Source organism: Paroedura picta, chromosome 1 (assembly GCF_049243985.1).
Source record: "Paroedura picta isolate Pp20150507F chromosome 1, Ppicta_v3.0, whole genome shotgun sequence".
Classification (NCBI taxonomy): domain Eukaryota; kingdom Metazoa; phylum Chordata; class Lepidosauria; order Squamata; family Gekkonidae; genus Paroedura; species Paroedura picta.
In genome coordinates this window covers 158091263-158113296 of record NC_135369.1, presented here as the reverse complement: position 1 = coordinate 158113296, position 22034 = coordinate 158091263, and the positions used below count along the sequence as shown (strand labels likewise).

At 41.5% G+C, this 22034-nt stretch overlaps 1 protein-coding gene across 21 annotated transcripts in view; it reads left to right on the top strand.

The window, feature by feature from the left end:
- The window catches only part of MYT1L (myelin transcription factor 1 like), a 453342-nt gene that overhangs the window by 115398 nt on the left and 315910 nt on the right, over nucleotides 1–22034 (top strand). For all 21 annotated transcript variants that reach the window (XM_077309909.1, XM_077309937.1, XM_077309927.1 and 18 more), the window contains one exon: nucleotides 14920–15022. The gene's annotated coding sequence lies outside the window, so the exon portion shown is untranslated. The remainder of the gene's footprint in view (nucleotides 1–14919; nucleotides 15023–22034) is intronic.

Genomic DNA, 22034 nt, shown 5'->3' with positions numbered 1-22034 from the left:
ATGAAGATCAGCACCGGACTCATCCAACCATGGGACCGTCATTATGCTGTAGTTTGAATTACTGTTCTCACCATTGTTCTATTGTTCTGTTATATTGTTCTATTGCTATTTAGTGTACTGTTACTATTTATAGCCACTGATTTTTCTGTATTGTTCCCATTTCTGTAGGTTTTATGTAAACCAGCCCTGAGTCTCAGGAGATGGCAGTATATGAATGAATGAATGAATGAATGAATGAATGAATGAATGAATGAATGAATGAATGAATGAATGAATGGAAAACTGAGACACAGTGGTATAGTAGTTATAGTGACACACCAGGAAAAAATCCCCACTGTGCCACGGAAGCTTGCTGGGCATCCTTTCAGTCTGATTTACTTTGAAGAGATATTTTGAAGATAAAATGGGGGAAGAGGAGAATAATTTAAGCTGCTTTTAATTCCCATTGTGGAGAAAGGCGGGATATAAATGAAGGAGGCAGAAGAAAGGCTGCTTGGTGAGTCAGCACAAAAGACAGGAGCAGAGAAATAGGAGAGGATATTCAAGGTGCCAAGAGGAGAGAAAAATATTGTGGGGAAGGAATAAAGGGAAAAATGAAGTGACCCCCTTGGATTTAGGAAATGCCCGTTATATTGAATTCAAATGGGGCCATGGATTAAATGATCACACAGAGCATTGGTTGGATCTCAAACGGCAACATTTGAGGCAGGAAACAGTGGAGGAAGCCAACATGACTCTTTTGAGCTTCTAGGTGTGTTTTAGGTATCATGGGGTTTTGGGATTGAAGTCCAAAGGGGTGGTAACCACTTTAAAGGTAAAGGTATCCCCTGTGCAAGCACCGGGTCATGTCTGACCCTTGGGGTGACGCCCTCCAGCGTTTTTATGGCAGACTCAATACGGGGTGGTTTGCCAGTGCCTTCCCCAGTCATTACAGTAAGTTGGGTACTCATTTACCGACCTCGGAAGGATGGAAGGCTGAGTCAACCTTGAGCTGGCTGCTGGGATTGAATTCCCAACCTCATGAACAGACAGCTTCAGACAGCATTTCTGCTGCCTTACCACTCTGCGCCACAAGAGGCTCATGGTAACCACTTTAGGTTACCACATATCAAGCATCATCCCTCCCAGGGGACAGTGGAAAAAACGGTTTTAGCAGCATTCCCAAAATGCGCAGGAAACAGGGAACACACTCGACATTGCATCAGAATTGTGAGATTTTTGTGTGGAATGCTGGTAATTCAGTGGAGAATTAATATGGCCATGACCCCTTTTCCCCCAGTGTGGAAAGTTCTAAGTTTTGAAAATAGTGAATTATTATTAAATTGTACTCATACTTTTGTTTGGGTGTGCATGTGTCTTTGGAGATTATACTGTTTTGTAGCTACATGGCTATTCATCTTGATGTATGCTGCTTTGAGTTTATTTTGCTTTTTGGACTGATTGCACCGAGTATATCTGCATGCTGAATTTTGTATCTCTTACATTTTAAAGATACATATTTTTTTCTGAAAATCACATTTCAGTGTTGCCTTCAGTGTTCCCTTTGTCATGTAATTTTAAAGAAGTGTTTTAAGTAGTACCTCAGATGGTATGAATTTAAAGTAAAACTTTGGGGGGGGGAGGATTGTGAATAACCACATAAAGGTACAGAACAAAATACAAAAATCAGGGCAGGCTATGTGTGTATGTGTGTGCCAGGCAGCAGGAGATCTGTACCACTCCTCCACTCATGTGACTGAGGTGAGCCCCTGGGGCTCAGCTTTTTTTCCCATTGTGTTTGGCTAATTATACTTTGGTTTGCTAGAAAACCAACGTCTTCATGTTTTAGGCATAATGAGCCAAAAGGCAGTAAAGCCAAAAGGGTTGTTTACCCTTGTTCTTTCTGCCACAATTGCCATCTCTCTCTCTCTCTCTCTCTCTCTCTCTCTCTCTCTCTCTCTCTCTCTCTCTCTCCCCTGCTATTTATATACCGCCCCCCCCCGCCCCAGTGAGAAGCTTGCCAGGCTGCGAGCGACGTGGCCATTGAAGCGGCCACTTTGCTCACGGCCCGGTTAGCATCTTGCTGAGAGGGGGAGGAAGAGGTAGATGTGGCCGCTGGCATGCTGGCAGAGACAAACGCGCATGCGCGGAGCTGCTGCGCATGCACGTTAAGCATGCGGCAACTCTGCGCATGCACATTAGCACCTCCTGCTTGTGCAAATGCACATGCGTGCGACTGTGCATGCATGTGCCCGGGCCACCGTCTGTCCCCCACCCCCAGAGACGGTCCTCAACCGCAAAAACGTTGAGGACCGCTGCCCTAATCAATGCTGACTTTTTGGACATATCCAAGCTGAATCACTGATCCCTGTAGTTTAACCAGCCAAATTGGCTGCCTCTGAATCATGATTGGATTATTCAGGCAGTTTAAACTTTAAAGGGGAAGTAGGAAGAGCACAAATGATTGATTCCAATGATCAGCTGTTTGGTGTGCCTTTTAAATGCGCCCCCCCCCCCGATCCTTCCCGCACTAACAAAAGCACTTAGTGGGGATGGGGAAGCTGTCAAACAACTGATCCTTACCTTTCCAGGCAGTTTAGAAGTGGCTTTTTGTGTCTTTGGGAGACGGTGTGGGAGACCCGCAAAACAGCTAACCTCCTGCCTGGCAGGAGGGTCTACTGAATCAGCTGAATCAGTTCCAGTTCCTGAATGGGCAAAACTTGAACCAATATATCAAATCAGTCATTCAGTTGATTTGTGTTGCACTGAATCAGGAAACCCTGAATCCAAAAAGTACAATCCTTAGTTATGATGTAACTTGCTTGATATGGTGGGTTATGATAGCCTGGCCTGTTCTTTTTGTTAGTTTTCTATAACTGGCAATAGCTATAATCTGTTTGTTGCTTATATAGTGAGATGCTATTGATTTCAAAGCACTTGAGATAATATACCAAAGTTTGTTTATATAAAATGGGCAATTGCTGCCTAGAATTTTGGAGTCTGCAAAATATGCAGTGACCTCTTTTGTGGAGGAGGTCAAACAAGTAACCTTCAGAAAATCTAAGTTTTCCCCTTAGTGTGCCCTCTGTGCAACTCCAGGATACTTAGTTTCCTTCTGTTCTGGCAGTAGTAAAATGCAGTTACCGATATAATACACATGATCAGGCTTCAAAGTAGCATCAGTCAAAATCCCTGTTGCCCTATGGAAGTTGATTGCATGCTGGAAATGGTTAGTGTTAAATATCCCTATGTATCCCTAAATATATCAAAATTGCTTTGCAATCTGGATTGAAAGACTGTATCAAACATTTTTACACAGCTGATAAGGTAGTTTTTTAGAAATCAGGACACAGATGCCTGTAGTGCTTCTATGCATCTGGTTTATTACTACTGTGTGTTTAATATGCATACAAGGTATTTTCAGTACACCAGGATTTATAAGTACTATGCCCATGGCCCTTTTGGAATAAAAGTTTTATCTCCTGCTCCACCCGCCATCCAGCTTTGAACAAAACAGAGCGGCGGGAGACAATGGAATGTCTTTCCTTGATCCTCCTTTTCTGTTACATCCTGCTCCTTGTCCCCAGGAAGCAAAAAAGACAGTGGCTAAAGGAAGCAAATTCTGGGTACTGACCATATTTGGGACATTATATGGCCACTTGCAGGTTTCCTCCTAGCCCAAATATAGTTGACATGCTAAACGCACACCACCTCTGGCCACTGCCTTCACCCCCCAAAGTGGTGCAATCCCCCTTGCCAACACAGGCATCATTAGGACTCAGAGCTCACATTCTCCAGCCTTCCCATCCCAGTAATGCCTGTTGGTTTTGTCAGCCGCTGAGCATCAGACTGGCTGTGGGCCCCAAATACTGCTTTTATCATTTTCACATTTCCAAACCCCTCAATCTTTTTCTTTTTTAGATGTCATATTTTTCTGCAAACCTGGGGCACTTTTCAGGTTTGTAGAGAATTTCTTTGTGGCCATTCACAGTTCCAGTCACCAGATTTATGTATCCAAGGATTTGACGACTGGTTTTAGAATGGAAAATGTTAATTAGAGAGGTTTCAGTCAATTTGTATTCTCTCCGCCAAGGAGAATATTTGGTCTTCCAAGCCCTTCATGCAATATGTTTCCCCCTATGATTGTGAAATTCCTTCAAAACTTCTTCTGTGCGACTTTGTCAGCACAATACAAAATCCATAGCTGCACAACACAGGCTCAACTGGCTCTGATTTCGTGGCGTATGCTTGAGATATTCCTACTTATACATATAGGAACCAGAATGCACCATGAGTAATTTATTTGTGACGTTTTCATTTCTATTTGATAGTCTGAGGATTGAGGACAAAGCCAGTTTGTAATAGGTTTCAGGACTGAGGAAATGACACCATGGATATGTGTACGTTGCTCTTTTATGAGTGTACCCCATATTATACATCACTAGAGATTAAACATAAGAGCCTCTTGTGGTGCAGAGTGGTAAGGCAGCCGCCTGAAAGCTTTGCCCATGAGGCTGGGAGTTCAATCCCAGCAGCCGGCTCAAGGTCGACTCAGCCTTCCATCCTTCCGAGGTCGGTAAAATGAGTACCCAGCTCGCTGGGGGGTAAACGGTAATGACTGGGGAAGGCACTGGCAAACCACCCCGTATTGAGTCTGCCATGAAAACGCTAGAGGGCGTCACCCCAAGGGTCAGACATGACTCGGTGCTTGCACAGGGGATACCTTTACCTTTACCTTTTTAGAGATTAAACCTTGTCTTCTTTCCATTTTCATCTGTTATACAATGGTGTGTTTGAACATGTGAATTAACAGTTTAAATGCCGTAAAATCAAGAATTTTTCAAGGATTTTTATGAAACTACAGTGTTGTATTGGTTCTACTCAGTCACCCATAGATATGAACTATTTGGTCAGCCAAATGTAAGGTTGCATAATCGCTGGCTGCTCCTGCTCTAAGAAGCTGTGAGTCATTACAGTTAGTTGGAAAATCCTTTCTCCTGCGATTGCTTTATTATCCCTGTGCAGGTCTCCCAAGTAAGAGGATACAAATGAATTGTGAAAGGAAAGGTAGACAAGCCTAAGGAATAGAAGGACAAAACCGAAAGCACTTTTTTTTCAAGAACAATTCAGAATTTTGCATCACTGCTGGGAATAATTTTATCTCTTTGTATCGTGGAGGAGGAGATACTATCGAGTTTAAGGGATTGTGGATGCAGCACTAGGGATACTGCAGTAATTGCTTCTAATTTGGATGTTTTGGGTCTGCTGAGTGAATCCCCCATATATCCTATACTGTCCGATTAAAATTAGTAGGGAAAATGATCCAGCAGCTTGATATGATGACTTGTGGATGCTCAGAAGAAGAAAATATTTTCTTCCCAAAAAACAAAACAAAAAAAACAACAGGAGGTAGGTTTGGCTTAACCCTGATCCCTCAGAGTCTGTTCACATCCCTCTCTTTGTGTGCAGCTGCATGCCTCTCTCCATGTCCCATCTCACCAGCCCATATAGCTGAGGGAAGGTCTGTCTAAGCATTGCCCACAACATTCATACTTAGTTTTTGGAAAGTGGAATCAGGAAGAGAGAAGGTATTAAAATTGCAAACCTGCTGGTGAGCAAACTGATAAGGCTGCTGCTCAGACTGCAACCCTACCGGCAAACTGAATTTGCTCTTGAAACAAACTCCAGTGCTGAGTGCTAAAGAAAGGAAGGAGCAGTGAGAGAACTAGAGAGGGAGGGAGGGAGGGAGGGGGAGAAAAAGGCAGAGTCACTGTCCCCCATGTCATGAACCAAGGCTACTCTCTCACAGGAGACACGAAAAACTGAGAGAGTCTTCTTAGAAAAAAAAAATCAGTTTTAGTTATGTATCCAAGGGGGTACATCTGGAAGCTTCATAACAGAAAATCTATTGCTAAGGATGACTGGCCTTTCCAGTCCTAGGATACATATAGACACTTCCCTGCCCCCATCAACACTTCAGTTTCCTGCTGTTTGCTGTTCCCATAGACAGAAGGGCTTTTATCTTCAAAGAACAGTCAGAACAAAATAAAAGTTACGCTTTTCTTATCTAGTGGCCAAAAGGCAGCCAGAACCAAGCACGAAAGTCATAACATACCAAACTAGAGATAACATTATGAAAGACAGTCGCCACTTCCTGGGAACAGGCTACATGCAGGCCAAGAACCCAGAAGGAGGGGGGAAGGAGGGAGAAGCAGGAGAGCAAGAGACAAGCCCTGATGGCTTTTGGGACTTTGGTTCACCTCTGACTAGCATGGAGTGAGTAACGGCATGACACCCCACACTCTTCTTCTGCAAGAGGGCCCCTGTGCTGTCTTGGAGCCCTAGCGAGTAACCGAATTTGTCATCTATTGATGTCATCACAGTAATCATGTGGGCATGCAAGTTCAAGTTATTGCAATACAGAATTCAAGTGACCAACAGAGCTAAGCTACAAATTTAGAAATGTGTAATAGAGGCATGTGTAATTAAAAATGGAAAGGAATGTTTCTCTTAATGTTTTTGTCTATTTTTAAAATTCCCTTTCTCAGAACCTGTTATCATTATTGATAGTGCTGACAGCAAATATTAAAACAAGAGTTTTTAAAAAGCCTTAGGGGACTTGAATCAGCATGGTTGAGAAGTTAAATAACCAAGGTTGTGAGACTAAGCACTCTATGAGAGAGTAAGCTTCATTGAGTTCCATGAGAATTGCCCAAAATAAGGACAGAATTTGCCTTTTTCAAGGACAGAATTTGCCTTTTTCACCACTATTGTAGACTGAGGCCATGTTTCCATTGAGCTGTCTACTAAAGCCTAAAGTCTCTTTTGGTTTCAGACTTGGCCAGTTCAGACTCCATCAACATATATTTAAAATGGGAGGGGGGGGGTTGCATCACATATTTGTTTATGTTGAATTTTATTTGCCATTTTGTTTCCCAGTCACCCAGTTTAGATAGCTTCCTTGGTTGTCACCATCCTGAATAATCTAATATCATCTGAAAACTTGGTTACTTTGCTGTAAACCCCTAATTCCAGATAACCTATGAATAAATTAAATTGAACCAATCCCAGTACCTATTGTGGGACCTCAGTGCTCACTTCTCTCCATTCTATGTGAGAGAAGGAAGGAGCAATTAACATTGCTTCTTGCTTCCTCTATTGTTATATTTTGGGTGAGGAAAAGAAGATTGCCGTGGCATCCCTGCTTGAGCCACTGACATGCTACACTTTGGAAATCAAGTAGTAGGCATCGAAATGAGAGTTAATGGGTTTAATCTGTAATTGTTACACAGAACTGGTTAAATCAGTTCTAGCACCTAGCTTGGAAATGTCAGTTTACCACAAAAATAGGTAAAGATTCTGCCCCAGTGCAAAGGAATGAGGTCCTCTGAAACTTCACAGTTCATGTGAATTATGCATGGATAAGGCAGAAAGGAGCTATATGTTAAATTTAAATATGTTAAATTTTGCTGCAGAAGTCAAAGTTGAATCCTCTGCTTTCTGCTCAAGTTGCCTGTGGTAATGAATAATGTATGTCATAAGGGGGTTGCCTTTGCACTGCTGTGGTTACAGTCACCAGCCGTAGTGCTGAAGCAGAAGAACTTCAGTAAAAGACATTAATTCACAGCATAAACTCTGTAATGCTTAATCAGAAGTTTCCCATGACAAACATGCATTTATTGTGTAAACAAATATTTTGAAAAAAAAGGATGTACAGTTTCAGAGTTTCCATGGCGCAATTTCTGTTTTGCATATATGAGCTTAATATATAATTAAAGCTATATGAAGCGCTGCTATTTTAGGCGATAGTGATTAAACCACCCATTGTGAGCCAGTTTTGACAGAACCGAGGGCTGAGAGGATTGTAGCTTTGGGAAGCAATGGTGAGTTTGTTGTCTTAAGCTCTTCAGACATGTTAAACAGGCATTTTAAAGTTTGCTGGTGTTAAGTAGGGCTGAAATGCAAGAGTTAATAATTTCATTATTAATCGTACAGGAAGTCTGCATATTCCAATCTGCTGGCTAACTGTGTGCTTACTGCAAAATTACTAAGCAAGAAATAAGACTATAAATGAGAATTTGGGAGGTATTCATCTTCTGTGTTTCATAGCTATAGCTAAAAAAGACTAAGGTGCTACCAGACTGGAAACTAGCTGTTTGTATGAAGCATGTAAAAGATCCACATGCACAGGGGTGGTTGCAGTTTTGCTTCAGCGACTCTTCAGTTCCCCCTTTTCATTCTGTTCCTAGAAACGCTCCATACTTCAGAAATAGCACTTTGAGGGGGAGACATTTCAAGCTGCTGCAAGTGGGGGAGGTATTTTTGTACATGGAATTTAAATGTGGTCCAACTCATGTAGACAAAGGAGTGGATCCTGTTACTGCTTTTCACTAAGTTGGATACTATTACTCCCTTTCAAAAAGTCTTCCTCCAATGGGGAATCTTTCTTCAATGAAGAGAGACTTCTGACCATCAGATGACACCTTTTACCCCCATTATTTCATTTTCTAAAAGTTAAAAAAAGGCCTTCTCCCTTGAATTAAGACTTATCATAGGGTCCAACTAACATAGAAGTTGTAGGTACCATGCTAGAACTTAAGAACATAAGAAGAACCCTGCTGGATCGGACCAATAGTCCATCTAGTCCAGCATCCTGCCTCACACAGCGGCCAACCAATTCCTCTGAATGGCCAATAACAGGTCATAGAAGCCAAGGCCTTCTCATGATATTGTCTCCTGGCTCTAGGATTCAGAAATAGGAATAGGCACAAACTGAACCATGAACTTCCCTGAGCCTCAGGGAGGGCGGTATATAAATATTGAATGAATGAATGAATGAATGAATGAAGCAAAATTTGTTATGAATTTTGCCCTGTTAATGACAATTCTACAATCTTGAACTTTTAAAGCAGTTTGTGGCAATTTGTGGATAAAGCAGAAAGCTGCAAAAACAGTTGTGTGGTTGGGAGCAGCTGTTTTGGGCTGCCTTGTGCATTCCCTTTAAACTTTAAACAAAATGCTCAAGAAAGCCCCCAAAACAGCTGAGTTGCAGGGAGTGGTGCTCCCTTCCACTCAGCTGTTTCTCGGACTTTCTGCAAACCCTATTAAAATATACGGTGATTCTTTTCAATGGGGTTTGTGGTTCCACAAACCAATTTGGTTTGTGAACAGACCTCCTGGTTCAATTACGTTTGTGGTTTAGTTTGTGATTTGGCCATGAACCAACATAAACTGTATCTGTCTAGTTCATGGCCATTCTTATCCACAGGAATCTTCTGTTGTGATCTGTAGTTGTTTCAAAGTCCAAATAGGGAGAAGCCGTGTGATCTTTAGAGGACGTGAACAAGATTCAGAGGAAGTCTGTATCCCTGTCCTATTTCCCTACCTTGTGGTCACAAAATGGTCCCAATTAATTCTGAAACTTCAGCCTTGTTACTGAAGTCTTACATGCTTAATGTTATAATATTCACAAGCTGTTGAATCAGCTAGTTAACATTATAACACTAAACATTCATAATAACAATAACTTAATTTTGTAAATATACAAATAGTTCAATTTACATGATTAAAACTATTACTATATTAATTTAAAACATATATTAAACCACCTTCTAAAACCTTATGGGGGGTTAATTCCTATTGGGCAGGTTGATGTTTTGTAGGTGGAATTTCTCAATCAGGGAGGCCAGCATTCCTTTGGTTTTATTTTCCTATCCTCAACCTTAGGCTTTTCAGAACAGCTCTGTCTTTTAGGCCTTCTGGAACTGTGTTTTCAAAGGGTCCTAATCTCACCGGGGAGAGCATCCCACCAGGCTGGGGCCAGGACCAAAAAGGCCCTGGCTCTCGTCAAGGAAAGTTTTATTTCTTTTGGACCATAGATCCTGAGCAAGTACTGATAATGGAAAAGGCAGTTCTGTAAATACAGGTCTTCCAGGCCATATAGAGCTTTGAATCCTCAGCCCTACACTTAGGTTATTACATTTGAAAAGAAAGAAATGCCATACAGAATCTTTGAAAGGACAGATGTTAGTGATGTTGAATTCAGCTAATCATAAACAGTACAGTAAGCTCCAAAGGTTCTCCTTCAGTTTCCTGACATACTTCACTGCAGACCCATTAATACTTCTTTCCTTATTGCCACAGACTGTTTAATTACTGCCTATGAATTTGGAACTCTGTACTAGAAGCAGGCACTTAAACTGATCACCTGCTCTAATTTTAGCAATGTTTTCTGAAGCTTTTATCAAAGGCATTCAGGGTTCTTGTACTATCACCATTCTGCAGGGTTTATCAACGTTCCACAGGCTTTTGGTTGAGGCTGGGGAGGAAGGGCTCTCCCAAGATTTACGAACTGGAGGTCCCGCCTATTGGAAGGCGCTGTGTGAGATCCACCTGGTTGTGCCAGAGTATGGATGCAGTTGGGGTACGCGATCTACTGACTGGGATGGGGAAGGGATGTTGTTTTCCCCATCTTTTGGAGTTTTTAGATTGTACTATTATTTTATTGGGGATTAATTGAGGGGTTTTTAATGAAAATTGTTGTATTTTATTTTTTATCTTTTTGTAAGCCGCCTCAGGCATACTTTGTCGAGAGGGGTGGGGTATAAATTAAATTATAAATAAATATATATATTTGGTAATTTTCAGTGGAATTTAATTCTGGACTACTGCCCAAACTCTGAGAGGAGAACTTTTATATTACATTTATATTTTTCAAAAGCCATTTCCTGAATCCCCCATATGGACTATCTCCCCTGACACAGCCAAAGGCTTACAAACCTTTAAAATACTATATTCTATCACGATCTGTGTTTCAAGGACCTAGGAACACCTTTATCTGGCTTTTACAGTGCCCAGAACTCCTTTCATGATTTTTCTGTATAAGGTGCCAAACAAGTCCAATATCAACAGAAAAACAAAATTGAAACAAAAATTAAAACAAAGAATCAAGTATTGGGCAATTACTTAAAAAAAAAAACTTGAAAATAGTTCTGCTAAGAAGATAGTAAACCAACAGACTTTGAGCTGAGTTTAATTCTTCTCTTGAGAACCGGCTTGGTGTAGTGGTTAAGAGCGGCAGCCTCTAATCTGGAGAACCAGGCTTGATTCCCCATTCCCACACCTGTGGCCAGCTGGTTGACTTTGGACCAGTCACAGTACTTTCAGAGCTCTCTCAGCCTCACCTACCTCACAGGGTGTATGTTGTGGTCAAAACAAAGGAAAGGTGATTGCAAGATGTTTTGAGACTCCTTTGGGTAGTAAAAAGTGGGGTTCAAAAAATCAGCTCTTCTTTTCTGGAGCTTTGTAGATCAGACAGCCATACTAAATGTAGGAAATGCTTCCTGGTTCATTCAGCAAACAATATTATGATATGGTTAGACCAAGGACGTGACATTTGCCACTGATGACTGCTTGTGTTACCATTTATCACGTAAATAGTGCTGTATTGCTAGGTTTGTCTCTAGTCGCTGCAGAATTAGGAACTAGGAAGGCAAGCAATCCTCAATCCTCTTCTTCTTAACAAATGTCAACGTAATAACATCAGACTTGTTTTTTTATAGAACAGCAAATAATAGATGGACAATAGACACATCTGTAGAGTGGCATGTAAACTATATCACTGGTCTTTCTCTGGAACAGGGGGATGTAATTGTCTGCATGGTAACTGTTCAAGATCTGATGATCCGATGTTATTTAAAATGGATGACCTTCAGAAACAAATGGAGCAAGTGAACAGTTAACATGACAAGCTTTAACTAACTGGCAGTGTGTATATTGATTTCACTACTGGAGAGGATTGAATCATAGAATCATGGGACCTCCTGAGTCATGGAAGGGACCTCCTGGGTTGATTGGGCTTGCAAGGTACACTGTATTTCCAACCAATTCTTGCACTGGCCAAGCTTTTTGAAAACTTTTTGAAAACAAGAGAGAGCTTTTTGTGAACAAGACTGTTAGTTGGAGAAATATAAAATCAAAGTCAACTAGCACCTTTAAGACCAACAAAGATTTATTCAAGGCGTGAGCTTTTGAGTGTAAGCACTCTTTGTCAGACTGACCATCATAACAGTAGGAATAATATTAGGAGCAATGTCATTATTTCCCTGCAGCTTAGCCTTTCAGTAATTTAGGTTGGTATATTATTTATACACTTAGAGAATTCTGACAAGGCTACAATTACATACAACTAAGGCTGCAATTCTAGATGTAATTGCTAAGCATTAAGTCCCACTGGACTCAGTAAGACATACTTTTTAGTAAACCTGTTTAGGATTGTGCAGTTAGTGTCTTCCATACTAGTATGATTTATGTGAACTACAAGAAGAAGAAGAAGAAGAAGAAGAGGGGGAGGGGGAGGATGTTCTCTATCCAATGGAGTCCCAAAGCGGCTTACAATCACCTTCCCTGTGAGGCTGAGAGAGCCCTGATATTACTGCTCTGTTGGAAAAACTTTATCAGTGCTGTGGTGAGCCAAAGGCCACCCAGCTGGCTGCATGTGGGGGAGAGGGGATTCAAACCTGGCTTCCCAGGTTAGAAATTCACATTCCTAACTATTGCACCAAGCTCTCTCTCTCTCTCTCTTTAAAAAGTCCCCAGAATCTACAGCTGATTCAGAATGCAGGCCTATTGTGCCAGTTCCTATAAAGAACCTTTGGATTCAATTCAAAACACTTTTATCATTGAAAGTCCTTGGTTGTCAGGGTCCTCATGTCTCCAACATGAACTCTCATGTGCTTTCAAATCAGCTGAGGAGGCACTCTTGTGCTTTTTCCCACCACCACACAATTATCAGTGATGCCAAGTCTATTATCAGTATATGCCAAGTCCTTCTCAGTGCAGAACCAACATTCTAGAATTCACTTCTCTGGACTGAATGCTTGACCCTGATTCACTTGAGGTTAGATGGCATTTGAAGTGGTGGTAGTGGCTGAAATATTCTTCTGGTTTCAGTTCGTTATAGGTTCTCGTTTTGTTATGATTTTATCTGCTGTTTAGTTATTGGCATTTCATTGTGAGCTGTATTTTTTTTTGTTCTTGTTTTAATGTCCTTTTGTAAGTTAGTGCCTGAAAGTAGTGGTATTCGCAGAGAACTACCTTCATAGAATCATAGAAAAATAGAGTTGGAAGGTAATTCCTGGGTCATCTAGTCCAACTCCCCGCACTATGCAGGACACTCACAACCCTATCGCTCCTCCACTGTAATCTGCCACCCCCTTGAACCTTCACAGAATCAGCCTCTCCGTCAGATGGCTATCCAGCCTCTGTTTAACAATTTCCAAAGATGGAGAACCATAATTGCCATCAATCAAAAAGCCACATTTAGTTATGCCACATCAGCCCATTCCACACAGCGATGGCTACACTGGTTCACTGGCAGTGCAGTGCTGTGGAGCATAAAGCTCTGAAGTTTACTGTGTTCCCTTGGGGAACAAATTTCAGTGCAGCACAGCACCATGAAACCAACCAGGGCATTATTTGCCCTCTCTGTGTCACCACAGGGCAGGGAGGAGCTGGACCTGGAAGGCCCTGCTCTTCCCTGTCCACACAGGCCTGCTGTGGGGCAGGCCCTGTTGGCCCCCACAATGGCTAAGGAAATGTGGATTCTCCCATATTCCCGTAGCTCAGGCCAACTGAGGGCCTGATCCACAACAGGCCCAGGAAAGGGTTTGCTCAGGAGCTGCATCATGTGGAATCAGGGATTTGCCCCACTTTCATATGATCACTCTCTTGGCATTTTCCATCCTTGCGGAATTCCTTGCGGAATTAGGCCAGTACCTCAAGGAGGCTCACAGCTCTCTTGTTACCACAGTTGTAGTCGCTTCTTGGCCTCCTCCCTGATTCTACTGTTGTATACTTATGTATTTGTAATTAATTATTTTATAATTTTAAATACAATTAATAATTGTTCAGATCTTAATTGTTCAGAATGTATTTTCATGCTCACCACCTTGGGGACCCTAATCAGATGTAAAGATGGCATAACAATACTTTAAATAAATAAATAAGATGTATGTAACTGCCTCTTTTTGTCATCATTCCTTTATAAATTCCCAAAAATCACACGTTACAGTTCTCTGTTAAGTTTGGTGGTCATTTGTAAGTTTTCTGTTTTGATACCACAGCATTTTTGTGAGACTGAGGTGTGCAGATGACAAGTGGTCCACCAAAGCATGCTGTTTTGGCTGATATGCTTGCCTCAAAAGCCTCAAGTAGACCCCACTATAAGATGGGAACATTAGTGTTATCACAGTTTATAAGAGCAACATCCTAATTTTGTACTTGTTACAATGAGCCAGCAAAAATAATGAAGAATAGCATTACTTTTTAATCCTATGTACTCTTTACTTGGCAGAAAGTTAATTACAATCAACAGGACAGTGGCACCATATAATCAGCTCATAATGACATTAATGACAGAAAACTTGAATACCGTATTTGCCGGTGTATAAGACGACTGGGCGTATAAGACGACCCCCCAACATTTCCACTCAAAATATAGAGTTTGTTACATTACATTACAGTACTATGGGCCACTATGGGCAGCTATGTCTATCCCAACTGAAGTGCACCCGGCGTATAGGACGACCCCCCCACTTGGAGGCATGTTTTTCAGGGGGGGAAAGTAGTCTTATACACCAGCAAATACTATAATTGAAGTTTTTAGTCATTTGTAGGCATTGGATATATGTTTTCTGCTCAGAGGTATACTTTATACCATAAGTTAGTACAGTACAAGGAAGGAAATTTAAAGATACTTTGATTATTGTTACATAGTGCGTTTGTGGAATAATGGTAGCAGTAATTTCCCCTCCGCTCAAGGTTCCTTGGACCAGCCAAGTTATTTGATTGTCCTTCAATTTATTATAAAGTATATAGGAAGCAATGGAATAATGGGTTTTGTACCATGACTGAAAAAATATTTTATTGATTTTCTTTTAGAAAATGAATTTGGAGGAGAATTGGTAAACCCAACCCAGTGGATTTGATAAACTTGGAGAACTGAATCTGGACCACAGAACAATTATCCCACTAAAAGTTTCAGGTACAATTGACTAAAATGCTTTAGAGATTATTGATAAGTATTCATTCCTCAAATGATTTTTCTGGTTAGTAACTTTGGGAATCACTGCAATATGATCTGATTGGTTTTTCATAAGTTTCTGGGAAACAGTTAAGGTTGTATGTGCTTTCCGAAGTTGAATTAATTCTGTAAAAATTTCCTGTTAAAACAGGAAATATATATACTGCTCTTGCATATGCAAGTATGTAGATGAGAAATAATATTAATTAACATATTGCACTCTCTCTAGATATGTTTTCTAGATATTCTACCCTTTAATAAGGTTTCTTAATTCTTTAAAATAAATCTCAAACTAAGGGTAACTCTGTTTAATTTTCACGTGACACCCAAATTATAAAACTCTCAACATCCTGTAAGTAGAAATATGAGGATGCCAGACACATGAACACAAAAGCTTGTGTTTTGCAAACATCTAATTTAGTAACTCAGTTTTGGAATAAATCTGCAATTCTGATGTCACAAAATGACCTCTTGTTTTGTAATATGATAAATATGTGATTCAATTTATGGGTCATTGGCATTTTGAGGGGCAGGAAGAAATATTTTGCATCTTGATTATTTAGTCTGTTTCATTTTGTGCTAATAAAAGATGCATAAGACATGCTGAAAATGCAAATATGAATGTACGCTTTAAAAGGTCTATAATGGACAAGTTTTCTAATTGTTTGCTGCTATTCCCCTTTTGCTTTCCTTTGGGAAAGTCTTGTGGGTGAAGGAGGTTTTGGAACATACTGACAACTCCGAATATGGCAAGAAATCACTGGATTGGGGTATTCTGATTTATCAAAAAATCTGTTTTTATCTAATGATTTTCTAAATTTTGCATAAGGGGTGCCTCTGATGTAATATTGCTATATTTATTTTCATTCATTTATTTTATTTATTGACCATCACTCCCAGTCCAAACTGGCTTCTGGTAATTTACAATAAAATCCCAGTAAAATAACAATAAAATACAATTATAACCCCCCTGGCAGCATAATCCCTCTTTCCTCCCTCCCAACCCTCCAATCTGGTGCCGGCTGAAAATATCTGCCCCCTACACTCCTTGCATAGCCAGCCATGGGGGAAGGGCAACTCCTGCCCTAGATGTACTGGGAATCCTGATGAAGGACCCCAGATCTTCCATGGCCTGGCCTAACCAAATACCTGGTGGAAGAGCTCTGTCTTACAGGCCCTGCAGAACTGCACCAGCTCCATCAGGGCCCTCAGCTCTTCTGGGAGCTCATTCCACCAGGTTGGGGGCAGGACTTTAAAGGTCCTTGCCCTGGTTGAGGCGAAGCATACCGCTCATGGGCCAGAAACCACCAGTAAATTCAAACCTGCAGCCTGAAAGGCCCTGCAGGGGGCATAAGGAGGCAGGTGGTCCCTCAGATATTTGAGTCCTAGACTGCGAATGCCCTTGAAGATTAATATCAAAACCTTGAACTTGATTGGGAACACAGTTGGCAGCCAATGCAGCTGCCTCAGCACTGGCTGGATATGGGCCCTCCAAAATGACCTAGAGAGGACCCTAGCACCCAAATTTTCACCAGCTGTAATTTCCAGGTCAAAGGACAAGGGAAGGCCCATGTTGAGAAAGTTACAGAAGTCTGGTCTGGAAGTGACTGCTGTATGGATCACTGTAGCCAGGTGTTCCATAGACAGGTTGGGCGCTACTAGCCTGGTGATGTAGATAGTGTAGATTGTTCTTCTGAAACATATCAGACAGATTCGGAAGGGTAGCCATGGTAGTTGGTAGTAGTAGAACAAAATTTGAGTTCAGTAAGGACTAACAAAATTTTCCAAAGTATAAACTTTAATGAGTCAAAGCTCTGCTTGCCCACTATCAGACAGGGTTAGAAGATGATGATACATGGCCTTAGTTTAGTTCCTGCAATGCCATCAGGCTGTATAGGATTCTTTTTATGTGCTAAAAAGGTAGTGAAGATATTAGGATCTGTTGTTTCTACCATCTGAATATAACTCAAACTGTATAAAAATAAAATTTTATATTAGTCAACCTAGTCTCTGGTCCTCAGAGTATTTCTTTCACTTGGAAGACTCATTGAGGGCCCCATGGGAAGTATGTTCTATTTACAAACCCAGCAAATCATTGAGTTAGAAATGAAGAATTCAAACTTGTTATGACTTGAAGGGACAGACTAGATGACTCACAAGAGATTGCCTCGGGCTCAGATGAATCATCATTGAAATATTTATATGATTTTTTCCTAGTTTAGTCCAAGCCCTTCCCCCCAAACCCCCTCTGTTTTAGTCCTTTAATGATTCTTACATTTTAAAACAGCAGAATATTGAAGTTCTTCAGAAAATAAAATTTGACAATATTTCTACCATTTATAGTTAATTTCTAGTATTCCAAACCATCTAATATATATATACTAAATAAAGCTGGTGTTAAGCAAGTACAGTTCTCCATTTTTAGATTTTATTTTTGTTTTATAATTTAATTTCTATGCCACCCCTCCCGATAAAGTCAACTTGAGGTGGTTTACAACAAGATAAAACAGAATAAAATATAACAATCCAATCCAATAAAATCACTTTCAAATTAAAACCCCACTAATCACAAGAAGTTAACAATCCCTCAGATAAAACACAGATAAAACAGCCTTCCCCATCCCAGTCAAATGCTGCACATTCCCAGATGCATCCACCCACCGATGTCACTCAGGCCGAGGTCTACCTCGCCAGTAATACTGCTTAGCAGTAGGTGGGACCTTCAGTTCATAAATCCTGGGACATCCCCCCCTCGCCTCAACCAAATTTTACTGATTGATTCAGGTGTATGAAAGGACTAAGAATTCCTACAGCCTACCATTCTGCCCTTATGAAATTAATGTCCTGAAGTTAGATTTCCTTTTTTGTCTGCACTAAAGGTATAATTCCATGGAAAACATCCTCAGAAGTGAGTGAATGAATGAATGAATGAATGAATGAATGAATGAATTCAGTGCAAAAATGAGAGATGTACAAATGACCCCCATTTAGAGTTTCTAGCAACTTTATCTCTTGGGCTACTTTAATGCCTTAAACATTAAGGCTTGTTTGTTATGGGAAATAAATATACATGCACCTGGTAGTTATGGTGCCTTGGATTATGTTTGTACAAAGTACAAGAGTTTGATTTACAAGGAAATACTTTATCAATTTCATTATCCTGGTCAGTGAATGAGTATATGCTTATATAAAGTGCAAGTTTTATAAGAAAGTGTCAGGATAGTTGTCTACACCAGCAGAGAAATGCTACCTGAATTGCAAATTTAACATTGCAGATTAATGCAAGATTCTTAATCTATACAGTGTGACTCCAAAAAGAAAAACGTCATAGTAACCTTGGCTTTTATAAAAGGTGGTTACTTTAACTTTGTTAATTACTAGCATTGGGAAATGTTGATAAGGAAGTTTGATCATGGAATGTGTGATAAACTGGACCTGCATTGATCATAATTACTTAGTGGCATTGGTTAGTTTTAATTAATTTGTGTGTTTATTGTATTTGTCATGTTACCTTGTCTGCAACACACGGGAAAAAATGTACTATACTGTTTCCTGACAAGGTCCTCCTAGGAAGTGAATCTGCCTATTCACAAATAAATATGGTACTGGTATTAGGAATAAGCGTTATTCAACTCAGCTAAAATTAGCCTAAATAACAAAAACATATTTCTTGGGAATGGAAGGCTGCATGCCCATTATCAACCCTACAGAATTTGTTGACCTTAGGGCTGCCAGGAGCTGAATTTGAACTGGACAGTTCAGTACTTTGTCCAGGAAATAAATTGAGAAAGGGCCAGACATATAAATATCTGTTATTTTCTAATTGTGAGATTCTCACAGCAGTGAAATTGCTCGTAAGTTGAAAAATGACCTCACCAACTAGAACTGCACGAGAATTCTTGACACAAGCAGTGAACCAACTTAAATCATTGTGTAGCTTCCTCTCTTGCCTGGGAGAGCTGGGTGTGATTGATGTCCAAGAGTGACTAAGCTCCTACCTATGTGTGAGGGCTGGCTAGTTAGCAGAGAGTGTCAGAAGGGGTCTGGCAACACAGCTTTTGCAACTGAAGGGAGGAAATGAGGGCATGGAGATAACTAGAGGAAAATGGCTGCCAAGTTTGAATCTGGAGTGCTCTTGAGGCAGAAGGCAAAGCTTGATGGAGTTAATATGCTGAGAAGGGAGGAGTGAGCATGTGTTGAAGAAGCTTGTAGGACTGGAAATGGTTACAGCTGTGACAGGAATGGGTGGCTGTGAGGGAATCCTGAGGCAGTTGGACAAATTCTGAGGTAGGCTTGAGGGGGAAGATGTATCTGTGTGGTACACACTTTTGTTTGCTTTTTGCTATTTACAAAATGGGAGGTAGCATGTTGACTGTAGCCAACTGTTCCCATATCATTGTTGTTATGTGCGAAGTCGTGTCCGACCCATCGCGACCCCATGGACAATGATCCTCCAGGCCTTCCTGTCCTCTACCATTCCCCGGAGTCCATTTAAGTTTGCACCTACTGCTTCAGTGACTCCATCCAGCCACCTCATTCTCTGTCGTCCCCTTCTTCTTTTGCCCTCGATCGCTCCCAGCATTAGGCTCTTCTCCAGGGAGTCCTTCCTTCTCATGAGGTGGCCAAAGTATTTGAGTTTCATCTTCAGGATCTGGCCTTCTAAAGAGCAGTCAGGGCTGATCTCCTCTAGTACTGACCGGTTGGTTCGCCTTGCAGTCCAAGGGACTCGCAAGAGTCTTCTCCAGCACCAGAGTTCAAAAGCCTCAATTCTTTGACGCTCGGCCTTCCTTATCCCATATCATACTAGTCAACAATTTTTTATCTAGTGTGTCCAGGACTTTTGTTGAAACCATCTGACAACCTTAGTTGAGCCTGTGGGCACTTTTGAAAAAGTATAGGGAGTGTCACTACAAAATGCTATAATGGGCAGTGGGGTCATAAGAGAGCTGCCTTAGAATTTTTTTGCTTTGCCTGCACACTTGTATGCCTATTTGTTGCTTCGGGCAGTTTGCTTTAAAAAAAAACCCTCCCAAGAGAAGGGAGAGGGAGGCGGGTGCAAGGGTGGAACATTGGAGGCGGAGATAGTGCTTCTTTGCCTCCATACATTTCTGTAGCATGTGGCCTGCTGGTTGCCCTCCTGTAGCTCACACTTTTTAGGTTGGGGAATCTACTTTATGTGGTTCTCCAGCTAGCGCTTTAAAATGGAGGATGTAGCTAGCGGCTTGTTGCTTAGCCACTGGATGTTGGCGATGTCATGCAAAACACAAAAAATGTAGCATCTTCACTATATTTATGGTTCTGCACAAAGTCCCTAAGTTTTTCTATGTATTTGAACCTTAGGCTATTTTCATTTTCTAATATTAAAAGCCCTGATTTTATATAGTTAGCCTGTTGTAATTTAAAATACAATGGGTGCTAGCCTTTTCTCCCAACCATTTTAGGCAGGCCTGCCGAGGCCTAGAGAGGCCACCACATGCTTTCTTGGGGTGGGAGGGAGTGCTGGCAGAGACTCACCTCCTGCCCCCCAACCTAGGCATGCCCACTGAGGCCTGGACAGGCTGTGGTGGGCTGTTTTGAGGTGGTGGAGCACTGGTTGGGATTGCGGCCTTCCCCATCCCCCAAGGCTAGGGCTTGCCTCTCTTTCCTCCCAGGCCCTGGTCCCGGCTGCAGTCCCAGACCCTCCCTCTCCTCCCAGTTCATGCTCACTGAATGTCATACCTCTCTCAGGCAGTCGAGTGGAGTGGGTTGGTGGTGGAGGGGAATCTAGCCAGGGGTGAGACCGCCTACCTGATTGGCTGTTCGTTGGACAGACAGCCAATTGGGGTGGGGCAGCCTACCTGATTGGCCATACATTGGTCAGGTACACAAGGAGTGCCAACTCCTCCCACCAGCCCTGTGTGGCCTAATTTATTGTACAGATAATAATATGCCTTTTAATTATTTGAACCTGTGTTGGTTCTAAACATCAACATGATTAAAGTTCATGCAGAGAAACTTGTGTAAAATGTCTTATTTCTTTATTTTGAAAAACCTTGTAAAAGGACAGTTTCTGGAGTCACTTTCTGTTTTGAATTCTTCTTCAAGCAAGGTCTAAAATATACAATATAACAATTACAAACAGATAGGTAGGAACATACAAAAAGATGGGACACTAAAAGCAGGAAGCAATACTCTCCAATTATGAGTTGGAATCTTTACTAATATATGCGACCTTAGGAGTCTTACTTGCCGTAGCATGCACCAGTTGTTATTTGAACTGGGCTAATCTATTTTATTGTTGTTGTTGTTATGTGCGAAGTCGTGTCCGACCCATCGCGACCCCATGGACAATGATCCTCCAGGCCTTCCTGTCCTCTACCATTCCCTGGAGTCCTTTTAAGTTTGCACCTACTGCTTCAGTGACTCCATCCAGCCACCTCATTCTCTGTCGTCCCCTTCTTCTTTTGCCCTCGATCGCTCCTAGCATTAGGCTCTTCTCCAGGGAGTCCTTCCTTCTCATGAGGTGGCCAAAGTATTTGAGTTTCATCTTCAGGATCTGGCCTTCTAAAGAGCAGTCAGGGTTGATCTCCTCTAGGACTGACCGGTTTGTTCGCCTTGCAGTCCAAGGGACTCGCAAGAGTCTTCTCCAGCACCAGAGTTCAAAAGCCTCAATTCTTTGACGCTCGGCCTTCCTTATGGTCCAACTTTCACAGCCATACATTGCAACTGGGAATACCATAGCCTTGACTAAACGCACTTTTGTTGGCAGGGTGATGTCTCTGCTTTTTAGGATGCTGTCTAGATTTGCCATAGCTTTCCTCCCCAGGAGCAAGCGTCTTTTAATTTCTTTGCTGCAGTCCCCATCTGCAGTGATCTTGGAGCCCAGGAAAATAAAATCTGTCACTATCTCCATTTCTTCCCCATCTATTTGCCAGGAATTGAGAGGGCCGGATGCCATGATCTTTGTTTTCTTGATGTTGAGTTTCAAGCCAAC